We start from the raw sequence: 19,243 nt of genomic DNA on the forward strand, positions 1-19,243 counted from the left end.
AATTGCTGCTTTCTGTTTTTATTAACTTTTTACTGTCCCAAGTTTTTTGGGAATTTGGCTGTTTTGATAGGTTGCAAATTTGATCTGTGAACAACAACGTGGTCCTCTCCTTTTTACCCGGGATCTACAGACATCCTCTCAGGGCTTTGGCTCTGTTCTCCCTTCTCATATTACTGATGCTCCACTAGCGCTGTTGCCTTCATGCATCTCTCAGCAGGCGCAGCCTCAGAAGACAGCAGCTTCCTTAATGGCTCCACACCAGCACCTGCCCCAACCTAGACACTAGTAAAGAAAAAATGGTTCTATATAGAACTATGAACACTCAAAGAACCCTTTACATGGTTAAATGTAACATATATATACGTGTGTGTGTGTGTGTGTCTTTTTGAAAAGAGCTCTATGTTACACCAAAAGGACTCTTCTGTTGTTACAGGCTTCTCCATCAACCTGAAGAACCATTTAATGATGCAAAGAAGACTTTAATCATGCAAAGGGTTCTTTGAGTGCTCATGGTTATACACAGAACCAATTTACCTAAAATCTCTTGGAAAACCATAATTTTTAAGAATGTACAATTCCTAATGCACTTTTCCCAAAGCAGTGTCTCTGAAGGTTTTGGCATCATTTGCTGGTTGTAGTGCTGCAGCATCTTCAGCCATTATCTGTAGATCTGCAAACAGCAACACCAGGTGAGTCGAGGATCCTTTTAGAACTGAAAGAGTGAGCGTTGTTTCATTTGCTAAAGCAGGGATACTGATTTCTTGTATATTATTGTTTTCCCCTCAGACATTTTGTGGGATTTTAAGTAATCAAAAACATTCCTAATTCATTTTTACATGCTCATTTTACAGCCTCCCTTTACAGAGTTATAGAGATTATAACTTTAATACTGACATGTGTAAATGACCTCTGGTGTGATTAGCTGGCGCTGCACTGTAACTCATTCAACAAAGCAGTCCGGGCTGAAACATTCCTTATAACCTTAGCAAGAATGGGTGGGTCTAAACTGCTGTAGGCTGGAGAGGTGAATAAATGCATTGCTTTTTGTGACGTCACAAAAACAGTCCAAATGCTTAATTTCAATGTATGGACTTTATGCATTAAGTGAATGCTACACTTTTAAACTTTAACAATGCGTATATAGCACATCAAACTCATTTTACATGCTACAGACCCTTTCATTTCCAGTTTTTCTCACAATATGTGTATCCCTCAAGCTAAGTACTGGAAGTAAAAGTAAACTGTTATATTTCAGTGTTTATGCTGTCTTCATGATTTTGATCCCTGAGATTTGGAAAACAAAGCTCCTAAAGGTTATTTTTGTTGGGGTAGCAGCAAAATTGCTTCTGGGACGAGCACACATTAAAACTGCCAAAACTCAAGTGCAGGTCCTTGAGAAACCCAGACATGTATGCTAGATCTAAAACAAACATTCCACTACTCTCTATTGCTGTGGAAAGTATGCTGTTTTGTTTTTCTCAGTAGTGCAAAGCATAAAAACACATATTAAAGGGCTCATGAGTATGTGATCGTTCCTACATCTCTTTCTCTTTTAGAATGAATCCGACTGTTTATATTACTGTACCTTTAAGATATTTGTGACATGGCATGTAAATGCCTTCTGTTCTAATTTGCTTCTAACTTCGCCAACTATGCCTAACTTCAGCGTGAATGGGCGGGGCTACACTGCTGCAGGGTAAATATGCGGCTGAAACAAACCCGTAGAAACCACGAAGCAAGGAATTATGTTTTAAAACTAACACTGTTCAAATACTACACTTAATTATGTGAGGCTAAAAAAAGCGAGGAAAAGACGTTTTTCCAACGATACGAGTCATTTCATTTCTAGGCTTAAAGAAACGTTGACAGCACTCTAATGTGGCAGTAATTAGCTGCTGAGAGGGGGTGTAAATCGGGCCAGACTTTCCTGACGGAGACGCTTTTCGGACGTCGATGCTCTTTTTTAGCCACCGTGGCCCTTTAAGACACTCCATATTGTCCTGACATGTGATGCGTCAACACAGAGGGAACGGATGGTGCTGTTATGTAAAAAAGAAAGAAAAAACTGAATTATTAACAAAAACAGGGTGAAAGTGTCAGTCGGGCGTGTGCAGGGATGCGAGCGCTCTGTTCAGGGTGAGCTAACTGCGTATCCGGATGGCAGCGAGTGGAAAACAGTCCTCGACGAGGATTGAGTGAAAAGTCCGTGGATAAAACGAAGGACCGAAGTGAGCCGTCAGCGCAGCTCCGCGCGCTCGCTGAAGAATTGAAGTCTCGACCAGCACCTTCACAGGAAGGTAAGACACCGAGGCTCAGCGGTGAGACAGAGAGAGAGAGAGAGCGCTGTGGAGGATGTTTTTCAGTTTCATTAGCTTTGCTTGTGAGCTGGAGCTTTATTTTGAGACTCTTGCGCGCTGCAGTTTGCCGAAGTTGTGTTTTTTTCATGATATTTTTGCTCTTCTTTGCCAAAACGCACATCGAGGCTGTGGTTCTTGGTGAAAGTACCTTTAATTGAGCTAATAAATGACACCCCGATCATGTTAAAGCTAGCTTCAGCAGCCCGTTCGTCTCTCATAGACGTTTGTTTGCCGTGAAGGGAATTTTCCTGGGAAAATAGGCGCCTAAACTGCCAAAAACCCCCAACGAACTGTCTTTGGTCTTTGGCAGAAGAAACCTCCATGGCAGAATTTGGCTCTTGTTGACCATCACGGGTTCTCGACGTCGGTCTCGTTGTTTCTCTGTCGAAAAACCCAGAACTCGAGCCGAAGTTCAGCTGGACGTGCTTATCAAGTTAACTGTCAAAAACATGGCCAGTTTCCTGGAGTGAAGTCTCATCCTTAGTGAAGACAGTCATGAGGGGTTCGCAGGAGTAAAACCCTCAGTGTTTACCTCCTCCTGAGGTTTTGACCGGTCTGAATCTAAATGCCTGTTGTGTGTGTGGATCTGAGCCGCTCTTCCTGACAAATTCACGGTTGTTTCCCTCATCCTGGCATTTATGGCTGATGACTAAATGTACACTTCAAAACAAGGAAACACCCGGGCTCAGCAGTCTCATAAGGCCACCCGTGTGTAGACACCTGCTTATCCAACACTTCTTCTGAATTTAAGAGAGTCCGTACGGAGTTTGTTACCACTTTACTGCAGTAACAGCTTCTGCTCTTCTGGGAAGGTTTTACACAAGATGTTGGAAACATTGCTGATTGCAATTTAGCTCCAAAAGCATTAATGAGGTCAGGTTCTAATGAATCAAGGTGATGATCAGTTATTGGTCTCAGTGTTATTGAGCTCTGCTAAAGCCTGAGTAGACTGATAAATCAAGGTGATGATCAGTTATTAGTCTCAGTGTTACTGAGCTCTGCTAAAGCCTGAGTAGACTGATAAATCAATGTGATGATCAGTTATTAGTCTGTGTTACTGAGCTCTGCTAAAGCCTGAGTAGACTGACAAATCAATGTGATGATCAGTTATTAGTCTGTGGTACTGAGCTCTGCTAAACCCTGAGTAGACTGATAAATCAATGTGATGATCAGTTATTAGTCTGTGTTACTGAGCTCTGCTAAAGCCTGAGTAGACTGATAAATCAATGTGATGATCAGTTATTAGTCTGTGGTACTGAGCTCTGCTAAACCCTGAGTAGACTGATAAATCAATGTGATGATCAGTTATTAGTCTGTGATACTGAGCTCTGCTAAAGCCTGAGTAGACTGATAAATCAAGGTGATGATCAGTTATTAGTCTGTGTTACTGAGCTCTGCTAAAGCCTGAGTAGACTGATAAATCATGGTGATGATCAGTTATTAGTCTGTGGTACTGAGCTCTGCTAAACCCTGAGTAGACTGATAAATCAAGGTGATGATCAGTTATTAGTCTGTGGTACTGAGCTCTGCTAAACCCTGAGTAGACTGATAAATCAATGTGATGATCAGTTTTTAGTCACTGAAGCAGGTGGTGAGACAGGAATTATTTTAAGTTTATTGAAATGATAAACAAGAATACCAAGAAGTATTATAAGTGTATTCTAAATGTATTCTGAATACATTACTTTTTAAGGAGCCCAACCTTGCAAATACCACTCCAAGTCATCCTTCAGCTTTTGAACGGTGCTCTATTACCACACAGTGAAAATGGTCCACAGCCCATTAGGCTTAAATGTGGCTGCCCCAGAGCATCCTGTTCTATTGCCAGTATTTTTCTTGGGAGATTATGCAAGCTGCATGTGTACAGCGGAACACCTTTGCCAGCAATGAGTGGACAAGAAGTCTATCTTACTGATTAGAAGAGGTGTCTGGATACTTTTGGACATAGTGTATTTAAGGGAAATGTAGCGTCAAGCATGAGCAGTATCAAATAAGGAAGCCGTGCTTTACAGAATTCTTGATTTAACGTTATCTTATTGGCTGAGCGAGCAGCATGAGCAAGAGAGGGTAAAACTATCTGCTTCATCGCTTTGTCTATCTGCCCATATAATGCAGGCTGGAAATCTGCTGATGCTTTGGCAGAATGCTCTTTCCAAACTCTAACATTGTGAAGAGAGTTAAGCAGGAAAAGGAATACAGACATATAGACCAGTTGCACATGCAGTGCCAGGTGAATCTGTCTGTGGCCCTGCCATGGTGACCATGTTTGGCATTCTATTGTCTTTGCTCTAGAAAAGACTCCTGTTTCAAAGGTGATCTGAGTGCATTTTGAAGAGTAAAGTTGTGGTGAATGCTTTAGGCTGTTTTTGGGAAATACGAAAAAGCGCTTTGTAGATAGATAGATAGATAGATAGATAGATAGATAGATAGATAGATAGATGGATAGATACTTTATTGATCCCGAAGGAAATTTAGGAAATTTGTATGCCTTGTTTTAAACCAGGTCGTAAAAATGATTGTGTTTATGAATCTGCAATAAGAGGGACAGTAGAGAGCTTTAAATTGTAGAGAACCCAGCACCTGTCGTCTGAGTTTTATATGTAATGTTAATAAAGGCAATTATCTCGCCTTATAACTCACAAAAAAATGCATTTCAAAATTATCGTTGCAAAATGCCTCAGGCATTGGTAACCATGGCATGTTAGCGCATCCTGATAGATTAGAGTCATTCATTTTGAGTCTACATGTTTTTCTAAAGTGGTGCAATTCACATCAAAACACTGGTTATTTTGTTTACATCTTAACTGTTTAATTACAAGAGTACAATTACATTTTTTTAAAAAATCAGCATAATTCCCCTTTACACACATCTGCATTAGTTACTGAATAATCTACTGTTCAAGGGATACATGTGAGTTTTAGGGAAATGATGGCTGTCTGTATTACACTTGACTGAAGCATTTCTGAAGCATTATGGAAATAAGATGTGATAAGTTGTGAACAGCATGTTTTGATGTGTATTTTTCTGAAATTCAGCTATATATACAGACATTTCACTCTGAATAACCTGGTCTTCTCCACTCTATTTGCTTAGTTGCACCAGTCTTTGGTCTGTGCCACCTATATTTTATGTCAGAGCTAAAACTGTGTAGCAGGCTGGTAAACAACATGTGGGTGGAATGTGTCTGCCCATGTCAAACACTCATTTAAAGTGATGTTTCTGAATATCTCGCATTACAGCCCCCAACCCCCCCCCCCCCCCCCCCCCCCCCCCCCCCGCCCCAAGTACACTGTTTCAGCTTCTCATTCAGAGGAAATTTGATACTTTTACAGTTTTAGACTGCAGGGGCAGAATGTAGCAGATGCTTAAGAATCAGATGGATTAGATTGTTTTATATAGCCACAGCTTGAACATTTCAGTGTGCTTTGTGTGTTAAAAAGAGAATTTTTGGTGGAATATCTGGATATTGGGGATGGGCATTTCAGTTAAATTTGATATTTGAAATTGTACAGCACTATTTGAAACTACAATTTAAAACTTTGATCTTAAGACCACTACCGCTACCGTATGGCAGGCACTTCAGGAGACAGTGACCAGAGACACCGATGCCACTCAGCATCTTGCTATTATTGTTGACATCTGAAATTGAAATTTCCACCAAGTAAAAAGGCATCCAACTAAAGTCTTTAAGATAAACAGACACATTTTAATTGTCTGTTTACCTTTTAGTTGCTAAAGTTTGCTTTATACCTTTTAGATGGAAGATGGTGAGTTAGTTACTCACTGATACCGAACGTTCACTAACTGGTTATCATTAAATCTATTTGAGTAGAGTGAAATAAGAGATGTTTATCATCACTTTTCAGTGACACTATGTGCTATTGCACTGTTGTACTTGGCAGGAAAGGTTCTTTGAGCATGTGTAGCATTAGAGAGAGTCTGATTTGCATATCATTCAAATATTTGAAAAAAATTCAGACTTGCGCATACTGGCTATCATTGTATCCTTGCTTTTTTTTTTTTAATTCTTCAATAGAAAGGGATATGGATAGCTGCCCTTATTTATAATTTCTTGCTAAAACAAGCAATTGAAAATGACTGGGGAAAAATCATCTTGTTCCATTAACCTCCTTTGACAGTTAACGGTGTGCCCTTCTGTAGAGTTACCATTTTGGAGTTAGGAGGTTTTGTTGTGACGGTGGTGATATATTTTACCATAAACGCATGCATGCACAAAACATTTTAGAAGTTATAAAGCTTTTTGTACATCCTCCAGCGCAGTCTAATCCTGAGTCACTTATGACATTTTGATGACTACTTTTTACTGTCACCTGGACACACAATTGCCAAACTGACATTTAGTCTGTTCTTTAAACCTATTTTAAACTTCTGTTGGGTGTGCTGTCTATGTCCTGAAAAAGCCTACAACCTACAGGTTTCTGTTCTGTTTTTTTAACTCTTAGGATCTCTGAGTTTCTGCTTTGTTTTAAGTGACTTGCAGTTTAAGTCTGGTTGAACAAAGCAGATGATGATTTTGGCTTATGTAGGTTGGACATTTCAAAATCTACAATTGTACCTTTTTGAATTCTTCTAGCAGAGGTACAGCTTTAAGATGAATGGCTGTAACAAACATGATATGATTGTCATTAGCTCACACTTTTTAGTGGTTTGGCAGTAGTCTGAAGCCCTGTTAGACAGTCATCTGTATAATCTCTGTAAGTCCTTTAACACTTGTGTGGAACCATGTGTATGTGTTATGTAATGATTTGAGCTTGTCCTCAGATCTTTGGCAAGAGTTTGTGTTGAGGTCAGCTTCTTGTCCAGCGGCCCGTCTCATGAAGCACGTTCAACTTGGTCACTGTTCCTGGCCTCATAAATCACAAGTTTGAGCTTCATAACGTCTAAGAAATGTGACTGTGGTTAACTCGTTTAACAACAGCGGTCAGCAACTTTTCCAGTCAACCCAGGCTTAGATACTCAATCCTTGTTTGAGTACACATTAAGCCAGCCTAACGTAATGAACAGCTAATTGTGTGAAACAGAGAGGGAAGTTGAACAGCTTATATTTCAAAGAAAGAAAAAGAAATCATGCTGTGTAAATTAAATGTGTGAATTAAAGCATTTATTTAACCACTGTGTTAGTGCTTATTATTAGTGTAATACTTGCTTTATATTCTTTAATGGTCTTCATATTTATGAAGTTTCCTCTGCTGAATAGTGATATTTTCACATGATTGACTCTGACGTCACGAAAGGGTTGCTAAGTGGTTGCTGTGCAGTTCTTTACAAGATTTCATGGATTTCATGTGTACTATACAACAAGTTTAAAGTCATCTGGCTAAGCAAGAAATCCTGGACTGAGGTTTGCCCTGGAGGACCGCTGTGATTCATACATGACAATCAAGTTGAGCTCATTAATATGATTTAACACTAAATTTAGGTAGACTTGGAATTGTTCACTTTTCTTATTTTCCTATAAAACTGGTTACCCTTTTCTTTGTCAATAGCCATTTGCAGTACTATGCAAAATTCAGAGACCCTCCATCATTTATTTAAGTCAAACTGGCAAGGTTTTAGATAAAAAGCTTTCATCTTTGAGAGAGAGGAAAAAATCAAGCTCCATTCTTGCCTCAGACCTGAAAAATCTACAGATGTTTCTATCCATCATTCTACTTTGAGAAGACCACTCAACACCGTGAGTCTGAAAGTATATGTAGCTGTCAAGAAGCTGTTACTGAGAAAAGGAAACCTCAACATTAATGAATGTGTTTGGGGTTGAACTTGGATTATGATGAGCAGAAAATGCAACCAACTTCTAAGACTGAACTTTGAAGGTGTGGAAAAATATCCCTGCAGATTTCTTAGAAAAATGTAATCTTCCAAAGTCTTCCAAAAAGAATAGAATATGTAGAAAGACAAAGGGTGGGCACATAACATGTGAAGAAAGTGATAGTATATTTAGTTGTTGAGGCTTTTGTGTAATTTCCTTTTAAATATGTTTTATGCTGTTTTCCTTAAGAGTTAGTATGCACAGAACCTCTGTCAGTGTTCAGTCCTGGGTGATTATACTATAAAACAGGTGAGCGCAACTGGTCCTTGAGATCTACTGCTCTGGAAAATTCAGAACCAACACACCTGCCTCAAATATTCAGATGCACCTGAAAGCATTCATTACCTGGATCAGGTGTGTTGCATTAGGGTTGAAGCCAAACTCTGTGAAGTAGTTTATCTCCAAGTCCAAGACTGGGCTCCCCTGCTGTAAAATGTAAAGTGAATTCAAAAACTCTGCGTTTTAAAGAATTGTTATGGATGAGGAAAGCCTTTTTCTTCTAGACAGTTTTAAAACATTTGGCATCCGCTCATTCCCCCAACATAAGTAGGTACGAGTCAAAAATGATGCAGTGTTGTTACATGCAGTTCACCAAGGCCACAGACTGATAACAGATTTACTGAATATGAAGTGACGGTAATTACGGGATTAGGTAGATGGCAGCCTTGAAATCGAGGCCAGGAGGAAATGAAACAAGTAGCTTAAACAAAGATCAGAAAAAGGTTTCGTCCTTCGTACATATTGGTTTCAAAGTCCTCAATGTAAGGAAATGCCAATATTTTGGGTACTCGAAAGTATTACTTTCCCTGTAAAAATGTGGATTGGCAAAGCTGACTGTGTTTATTGTGAGACTTCACTGCGCTTAGCACAAGTTCAGAGAAAAAAGCAGTAGTTTGACTGCTGTGAAATGTGCACTTCGCTTTGTGCACTGTCAGGGATTATATATGAGAGTCTTTCAGGAAAGTACTCACTGGAGTGTAAAGCCCATTTTCTCGAATAAGTTTGGTTTGCAATTACATGGAAGAAGTCTTTAAAAAGATGTATTGAGTTAGTCTGCTTTAACTGAAGGAAGGTCTTTGAACACAGAGGATTGGTTTTGCTGCTACACGTCTCTACAATGACAATGCCGTGTTCTTTGTCAGTAAGATCTCTTTTTTTTGGCTTTATCCGCCAGCTCTTCTGCTTTGAATTGATACAACGATTATGGGTTGTAAAGCAGCCAAAGTCAGTTTAGTATTTTTAACCATTTCAGATTGACCATTTGGAAATTTTTTAACTTTATTGTATGGCAAATTGCATCAAATATGACATCATTTTCTAAGGTCTTCAAAGGTTGCCATATTGTATTTGGGTAATTAGTTTGCCTGTTTGCTTTTTCCTTTAATAACATTTATCATACAGCTCAAAGCTGTAAAACTGAGGCAGGACTTTGGATAAAGACAGGGGGCAGCATAGTAAAATTAGTGAAGAAAGGTGGGAATTGGTGTATGAGAAGACGTCCTTGAATGTAAGGAGGAATACAGGCCTTTCAATATGACGTCTTACAGTTTTATAGATGTTCTGCAGATTTATGACGAGACTGAAATTTTAGTCGACAACTTTATCCTGACTTATATTCCTTCCATACTGTGACCTATTTCTGAGTGATCAGGGAGCGTCTTCACTCTGTAATGGGGATTTGTGAAAGTGAAAAGTGAAACCTTATATTATTGGTTATTTTTCTCCATTTGCTGATGCATGGTGATGTAATCAAAACCCAGACCAACTATTATTATACTAATAGTATATAATATAATACTATACAGGCAGACAGAAGTCATTACATTTTGATGGAAGATGAGTCAAACTAGACTTTCATTTGTTATTTGTCATGTTATGTCGTCTGTTTGATAGAAGCCGTGAAAAAATTGTTTCAATTGTTCTCATAATTTTGATTCATTAGTGTTCTCTTACTATTCCTGACCCAGCATGCATTACGCAAATACCTCAGGCAATCATTGGGAATCCCTGTGGTGTCAGTCAATCCTGACTGCTGATCTATAGGCTAATAAATATATCCAGGCTATCATTAGTGTAACTGTTTCTGCAGATGTGGAACACAGTTGTAAAAAAACTGCGGTTCTGTCTTTATTCAGCTGCCTTGCAAACAGATGTCCACCTCATCTGACAACTCATCCTTTGTCTCCAGCCTAATAATGATTTAAATACCAGAGTTACATGGCTGCATTAGGATATATTGAGACCCATCCTGAGACCTAGATTTCACAGATATCACCAGATATTATCTGGTTATCTCTTCTTCTCTTGTTTCATGCTCTTTGTGCTTACAGGCTGGTCAGCTTTATTGAATTTAGATTGGATGACTGGCTCTGACATTCAGGAATTTTCACTTTGCTGGTCCTGAAAACTTCAGGACAATGGGTTTTGGGTCATTGTCCTGCTGAATGATCCAGCATCGAGCAGTGTTTTCAGTCTTTAGGGTCTTTTGGTTCCGCAGACTTGAGATTTCATTCTGCTGTTATCATCTTCATTAATTTAGATTGGTGAGTCAATTCCAGTGGCAGCCGTACATGCCTAATCCAATTGTGCGCCCTGTTTGACAGATGAAGTGGTGTGCCTTTGTAATGAGAGGTGTTTTTTTTTTTTTCTTTCCCAGCTGTTTTGTACAGCTTATTCTCTGGATCTGTGTAGAAAATTTGAGCAGGAAATTTCTAATGAACCATTGCGAATCTCCTATCAGCTGATAGAACAGACTTTGGTTTGTGGTCTTCTTTACAGTTGACTAGCTGTAATAATCTTTTTTTAAGAGTTTTTCTTTCTTTCCTTCTTCTATTCATGAACAGGTATTGCATATGAACTTTCTTAAATAAGGTGAGCATGTGATTTCTGTGATTTCACATGAAGCGTATCAGTCAAGCGCTGTGTGGTGTTTAGAAATGTTTAGTGCAAATGTGATGAAATTTGACTTTTTGTAAGGAAGCACTGATGCAGATATTTTTCAGGTTGATATCTACAAATGCAGAATTATATTAGTGGTGTCATGGTTTTATTGTGATAATTGATTAGTGTTAAAGGCTGTTAAAAACCCTTCTAACCATAATCTGAAGCTTCCTGTCCAACTGCTTCTTATTGTCTCGTGCTGTAACTTGACTCCACTGCTGTTGCTCTCTCATTTACATACTGCTTTTAAATGGTTAATATTATTGACGAGTCACTTGATAAAACTAGTTCTTTCCAGCTACAAGTTATTTCCAGCCATTGATTCTGATGCAATATCAGGAATATCAGTAACATTAGTGCCAGAGGACTTCTTCAGAAGACTACAGAGCTCACGAGAGAACAATGAATAAAGCAGCAGCAAAGTGGAAAGCTCTGTTTCCCCTCAGAACAAGATATGATGTAGCAGTATGACAGCGAGGGGCTACAGTCACAGAGGAGCTGGAACGTACAGGACGTGGAAATGGGAAACTGTGTTCACCTTATTTCCATGTTCACCCAACGTTCACATAATTTTCATATTCAGGTTCATGTGAACTTTGCATTAACACAATAAAAATGATTTTGCGCTGCTTATAAAATGGAATCGAAAAAAGTAAAAAAAAAAGACAATTGCGATTAATTGTGAGTAACTCCACAAAATAATGTGATAAAATAGGATTCAATGTTTTTTACAATGGCAGAAACATGGGAATCATTATAAACTGCTGCAAATTTCCTAAACATTATAAAGTGTGATGTCCATAGTATTTTTAACGCTTGTTGAACATAAAGTAGATTATCTTCTGGTTTTTTTTCAGTAATTGTTTTATGATGTTTTCTGATAGTGGCAGGGGGCGTGAAGTTAAGCAATCCAGTCATGCCAGTGCAAGCACATAATGCTAATCAACCTCAAATCAAAAAGGAAAGTGAAAACGCTGGCCATTGCTTTGTTTTAGTGACCTCCTCCAGAGCAATTTTGCTGATCAGCTTTCTGAGCCGCTAAGTTGACAGTCCTGTTTAACGTGGATTACCCCCTCCAGGAAAAGAGTCAATCAGACGTGTATGAACGAGCAGACAAAGAGCTGAGCAAATTATTAGGGATCTCTTATAACAGGCGGCTTATGTGGCACAAATTGACTTGGACTAATGGTCCATATCCGCCTCAGATTTACATGAATGTAGCGTGGCACTACTTCTCCTTTTGCTTCATATGAACTCTGATGGATCTTTCCATGGTCTGTTTGACAGAATTAGGCTAAATGATTCTCGTTTTCATTAACAGTGAGGTATAGATTAGAGCATTTAGGCTACATTAGGTCTATTTCTGGTATTTAATTTTTCAACTATGATCATATCAGTGAATCCCAGTGTTGCATTAATTCACAGCAAAATGGCTGTTTCTATGATTTAGGATGAATTTCCAAGCTATTACCAGTTTCTAGTAACAATTAGCTTAATAGCCAGCAGTTTAAAGTAGTATATTTTAATTGTTTTTTTGATTTACAGTGTAGTTGAAGCCGTATAATAGCAAGTATTGGCACTTTTAAGGCTAACGAAGTGTATCCGGTAGACAGAAATTCGCAGCTGTGTTTGATAGGGGCATGTATTTCTCTCTTTCAAATAATGCAATCGTAGGATATTCTCGTCAACCTTTTAAATTTATTTACACTGAGAGCTGGAGAACCACTGTGTAGATCTTGTTATACCCTTATTCAATACATCTGGAATAAGGGGACCCAGCAACGTCTGTCCAACTACTTCTGCTTTCAGTTGTAAATTTGACTTCAGAATTTGCTACTGAATGTGCTATGAATGTTCAAGCTAAGCTTAAGACACATTTGTTAAATTTTTTGGAAACAGACTAAGTCTAGCCTTTGATTAAACTGCAGTGCCAAAAAAACCCTTTTGTCTATTGTTAGGCTCAGTCTGATTGACAGAAACCTGCCCATTGATATTCACACTTAAGAGTTAAGCACCATTCTGCCATTCTGTATCGGTGATGAAATTGCTCTGATTGTTTTGGAGATTAAGATTTTGTAGTTGGTGAAAATAACTATGAAATACTCACACATACAATTGATTTAACATAATGTACATCATAAAACTTACATGTTTACAAAGTTGTAGTTTGGTTTAATTACAGTCAGTAGTGCCATGTTTTCCAATTTGCATTTTGTAGCTAATGAGTGTGATAATGTTACTAACAAGCAGCATAACATTGATCATGAATGTTTATGGCTAATTCCCATTTCTTTACAGACAGTCGGATTTTTTAACATGAGGCTTATGCTGTGTGTGCTGAATTAACAAGTGAAACACAGAAGCACATTTCCAGTACTTTCTAACAGACAAAATACTAAAGTAAATAACATTGTATGTTCTTTAATGAGCCAAACTGGCATTTTAAACTGGCATTGAAAAAATGGCATAGATGGCAATAGGCATACTTCAGTTTGTATTTTGGAAAAATAAACAGTGGTGTAACTCTCTGATCACAAACTGTGAAACCATAACATTGTAACAAGCCTCTAAAAAGGTGCCTTAAAGGTTATTTGAGTGATGCCATAGAAGAACCACTTTTAGTTCCCTAAAGAACAATGGTTGAAAAAGAGATTTATAAATGTGAAGAATCTTCATATACAAGGTTCTTTACCAGTTTAAGGGTTGTTCCTAGGACCTTTACATTTTAAAATGGTTCTTCACACATCTTGTATATCTCTAAAGAACAGTCCATTTCTTTAGGAAACCAACGTGATTCTTCTATGGCGTCACACAAATAACCCTTTCACACCTTAATTTTTAAAGAAGAATTTCTGATTCTCTGATATTTCAGTCAAACGGAGTTATTCAGAGTGCTTTGATATGAAATAGAATAATCGGAGGAGGATCCAGGGGTCACAATGTCTATAATGCAAATTCAAAATCCAAAATGACCTGTTTCAGGAAATAAAATGCCCATGTGTCTTACTATATCGCTGCTGTCAGAACAAAACCTTGTATGTCCATTTTTGTTGTTTTTCAGTTTTTGGCATAATTTGAAAATGTCTGGCATCCTTTATATTGTTTGTAAATTTCACGATGAATGGACCAAAAGAAATGGCCCAGAATTACTTGGAAAGATGTCTGGTTCTGTTGACTTGCATTAAAAGTAAAGTGTGTTTTTTCTTTCTCTTGTAAACTTTAGTGTTTTGGAGATGCAAGGTTTTGTTCCGACAGCAGCGATATGTTATATAGTATTATATGCATTGTAGCTAACGATAAAATAGTCATAAATCTGAAAAAACGGACAGTTTCGTTTTGCAGTGCCCTGCTTGTACCTCTTCACCATGGATAGATTAGAAAGTCTATGTTTTAGGCCAAACTCATAGCAGACAATTATAGGACAGTGTCTTGCAGTATATTTTCACATTCAACCTCTCTGAATGACCTGATTTAACATTTAAGAGCTACATAGGTTAACGTTGCTAATAGACACCAGGTCTAGAAGTCACTAAATATCCCAGATTGTTTTGTAAAAATGTGTGCACAAAACCTCTCTCAACCCACTCAAATCACATCCAGATCTTCTCTACGTCTCACAGACTTGTCGATGTGGTGTAGAACATCATATGACTTACTGTAAATGATAAAAATGAACAAAACTTTAGGCATCCACTTTCAGGGTGTTTACAAGCCACTTCCAAGATAAGAGTGCTGATCTAGAATCAGTATATGTGACAATAAATATGGACATAATTACAGAGGAATCTAATCTGAGATCAGTCCTGCTTTGTGAATACCAGTCCATGTCGTTCATTTCTATAGTTCTCAGTGTTCACACAGTGTTCTGAACCAAAAGATAGGTCTGTTCAATCTTAAAGACCTGGAGGCAGGTTTTGAAATTGATGACTTAGTTTTATAGAAATGAAGTGGGCTTTTTGGGTGACTATTGAGTTGTGGTGTTTGTTAGCAATATCAGCCTTGTAGCTCCAGTTCTAAACTAAAGAAGCAAATATGGACTGCACGCATGTCTTGGCTGATCTACAGCTGAAGTTAGTGGAAGATTTGGGAAAACTAGATTTTTTGCTCAACTGTCTCTTTAAGCCATTTCAGAGAGAATGTTTGAGTTCTGAGATACACATTGTTAATCACCTCAAGGCTGAAAAATATCAAGATATAAAAAAATATATATCACCCACCCTGAGTGCTGTCTGTCCCCACTGTGACGGTGCCGCCTTTAGCCTCTGACTCGCGTTAACTCCTAACATTTTTTTATCTCTCCGCTGAAATCCTCCGGGGCAAAAACATTCCTCAGGCTGCATCAGAAGTAGTTCCATTACATTTGAATATTTCAGCGAGGTTAGTGCCACTGTGGAGTGCTTTTCATTACCTGGTAGACCTTTTTTTTTTTTTTTTTATCTTGGATGTTTTCAGCTCCTGCATATGTTTGAAGAGTGATAATTTGTTTCACATGACTAATCTTCAAATCTTTCAGACTTTAGCTGGTGCTGTTCCAAAGAAACAGCTGTGAAATTTACTAGTACATTAGGAGAAAGAAAAGGAAGTAGTGGTGGTGTTGGGGGAGCAGCACAAGGAGGAAGAGGGGAGGGGGATGGTCCCTGAAACCAGATTCAGCTGTTTGCAGGCGTGCAGCTGAGGTAGATGCGAAGGATGGTGAGGAAATCTGCAGTCTGTTATCGCTGCTCGAGTGTTTATACTGAGAGGACAGTAAATCCTGTTTATGAGCCACACAAAATGCTTTCCAAGCATCGGAGACACCCTAAACTCGTACCGCAAAACCTCTGAGCACATGGCCTTCAAAGCCTCACATGCCGAAAACACCTTCTGTTCAAAGAAAGACGGTCCCGGCTTCTGCTTCTTCTCTTCAGGACAGGCAGGTCCGAGTTTTAGCAGCATTCATAGCCACGGCTGCTAAAGAATTTACTTTCTTTCTTCTTAGAAATCTCTCTAACTCTAATCTTCTCCGGATCTGGTAATACGCTCTGAGAGAGTTGTCCTTGTCATTTTTCCCAGGCATGCTGCCTCACATCTATCGTCTCTTTGAAGACAGGCTGCTTAACAGCTAACAAGGCTTCCTGTGTCATGTCCTGTCAGATTAGAGGTGGCAAACTGTCATCTGTGAGAACAGCCAAACAAATGAAAGCGCACATGCCCTCCTTCGGTCTTCCCCAGCAAATTACTAGCAGGTTTATCTTGATTTTAAGGCCAAATGTGTAATTAGTCCATTTTTTTAAACTAATAGTCCAACTGTTATCAATAATGAGATCATGTTTAAAATAATAATTTGTGAAAATACGTTCAGTTGGTGTGAGTAAGGGCTAAATTGGGACAGGGGAGCTCTATTTTGTTCAACATCTCCAGCATGGAAATAATAATATGAGGTTCTCAACACTGATAGAATGAAAATGTGATTAAAACTAAAAGCCTTTCTGTTTCTGTTCTAATGGCTTAATAACGTCAGTCAATTTATTTAATTTGCCATTTAAAGTGTTTCTTTTGGCATGAAAATTTCAATCAAAATATGATTTGATTCTTTTTTTTTTGACAAAGATGAAAGACACATTTAAAGCTTTTAAACTAGCAAAATGAACAGTTACAAACAATAATGCCTCCCATCTGACATCAAGAACCCTTCCTGTCTTTTTTAACTGTGTGTTAAAATCAGCGCCTGCTGTTTTTTAGGCCGGTGGAAGCCAATACAGTTTATCCACAAAACTCCTGAAATGGTTTGCCTCAGTAAAACACCACAGCCAAGTGTTCAGTGCTCTACAGTGAGGTTTGGAAACATTTTTCTAAAACTACTGTACCGGAAAAGGATGGCATGGCCACTCCAGATAAATGGAAAGGACTTGCCCCAGGTGGAGGAGTTTAAGTATCTCGGGGTCTTGTTCACGAGTGATGAGAAGAGGGATCGTGAGACCGGCCACAGGCTGGGACAGGTGGCAGCAGTAGTGGTGAGGGAGGGAGCTGAGCCATAAGGCAAAGCTCTCTGCTTACCGGTCGGTCTACATCCTGACCCTCACCTATGGTCATGAGCAGTGGGTAATGACCGAAAGAATGAGATCGCGAATACGAGCTGCGGAAATGGTGAGGAGCTCGGAGTAGAACCGCTGCTCCTCCGCGTTGAGAGGAGCCAGCTGAGGTGGTTCGGGCATCTGATTCAGATGCCCCCTGGACACCTCCTGGTGGGGGCGTACCAGACACGGCCTACCGGGATAAGACCCCAGGGTCGTCCTAGGACCCGCTGGAGGGATTACATCTCCAAGTTGGCCTGGGAGCGGCTTAGGGTCCCTGGGAATGAGCTGGAGGAAGTTGCAGGGGACAGGGTCATCTGGCATTCTCTGCTCTCCCAAGTGCTACCGCGATCCTACCTGGACTAAGCGGTCAACGACGATGACAACAATGATGATGATGATGATGATGACTGTAAAAACCAGCCTTCCTGCTTAATATAGTAATTGAACTATGCTGATTTGATAGAGCTGATTTGTGATATTAATCTACAAACTCTGGTAGGTGCAAGTCTATGCCTTTTGATAGCATTTAGCAGTAATCAGGTGGCAAAATAATTGGTTAGACATCAAATTTAGTAAAAAAATACTATTTACATGGAATAGGACTTAAGTATACATCGGTGTTTGATTTAGCCTCCTCACATTTTTCTGTCAGCATGGTCTATCACACTGGATAGTTAAAATCATTTTACAGATACTAAATAGAAAACAAACCAAAAGTGCCAGAGCTCAGCTCCAGTACGGCCTGGCCCAATCTGACCTGTTTATTGGTGATATTATAACACTTTTAGTAATGATATGATAATGATATTGAACCATGAACCAATCAGATATTTAGAGTTATTCATCAATACGTTATATCCACTTCAGAGCGTTAATCAGTTTGACTAAACTAAAGGCAAAGGCAAATACTGCAAAGAAAACACAAAGCAAATGATACCTGACAAAGGAAGACTGAAACATGAGAGCTACTTATACTAAAGAGAAGAACAGAAGCCACCTGAGAAAGGAGAGGAAACAAACTACACACAGTTGGAAACACTAATGACAAGACTAGGCTACTTGGGAGGAGACAGAAGAGAGTGGAGTGACTACGATCATTTAATAGTTTATGCAGGTCTTACCAAGCCATGCTAATATACTGATTACTGATAAAGAACTCAAAATGCCTCATTAGTTTATGGTTAATTATGAAGCAACAGTACATGGATAACCTGTTGTTATAAATGTTTGTCATTTTAAAATATTGTGCTATTTTTAGCTTTTCGTAAAATATCTCTAGTTTTGGCTGCATTGTCAATTAGATTTAGATGGGTATTATTATTTCCAATTGATATTTGTGTAAAATTACCAAAATCCCCCTCTATTCCATCCAAGAGGGCTCAGACAGATATTGTCCATACACACCTTATCTGCTATGTGTGATGGCTGCCACTATTTTTTTTAACTCAGTTTTCACCCTGGTGTTGCCATAGAGTGTTGCCATAGAGTGAAAGTGAGAACATGCTTCCTCTGCAAGAGGAGCCAATTACTGCTTCTTTTGTCAGTTGTCACTGAATGCATGTGACCTTACAGATGCCCACGACTGGCTGGAATTGCTGATGGCTAAAAAAAAGAGGAGCAAGCTATTTGTCCCACCCAGTGAGAGCATCAGGGACAAATAACATTTAGCTCAACAGCTACATTTACCTCTACAGCCAAAATGAAACCAAGATAATCAAGATAAAATGATTAGTGTCATGTTCCATTTCTCAGTAATGCCCTTTTTTATCGTTGGTTTAAATCCACATTTAATAGGTACCCTTCCCTGAAAGGCCAACTCATCTGATTTATTTTCATCCTATTTATTTTTATGCAATATTTTTACATTATTTCTTTTATGTGTGTGTGTGTGTGTGTGTGTGTGTGTGTGTGTGTGTGTGATATATCTCACACACACACATACAATATATATATCTCGCTGTTGTCGGAAGAAAACTTCATATCTCCATTTTTGTCATTTAGTTTGAAAGGGCCTGTTGCTCTTTACATTATCTGTAAATTTAATGATGAATGGACCCAA

The 19,243-nt window shown here is 38.8% G+C and overlaps 1 protein-coding gene across 1 annotated transcript in view; it reads left to right on the plus strand.

The window, feature by feature from the left end:
* Positions 1-1,673: 1,673 nt before the first annotated feature.
* Positions 1,674-19,243, plus strand: part of bahd1 (bromo adjacent homology domain containing 1) — a 52,617-nt gene continuing 35,047 nt past the window's right edge. The window contains exon 1 of the mRNA XM_017713455.2: positions 1,674-2,297. The gene's annotated coding sequence lies outside the window, so the exon portion shown is untranslated. The remainder of the gene's footprint in view (positions 2,298-19,243) is intronic.

Source organism: Pygocentrus nattereri, chromosome 10 (genome assembly GCF_015220715.1).
Source record: "Pygocentrus nattereri isolate fPygNat1 chromosome 10, fPygNat1.pri, whole genome shotgun sequence".
In the NCBI taxonomy this organism is placed as follows: domain Eukaryota; kingdom Metazoa; phylum Chordata; class Actinopteri; order Characiformes; family Serrasalmidae; genus Pygocentrus; species Pygocentrus nattereri.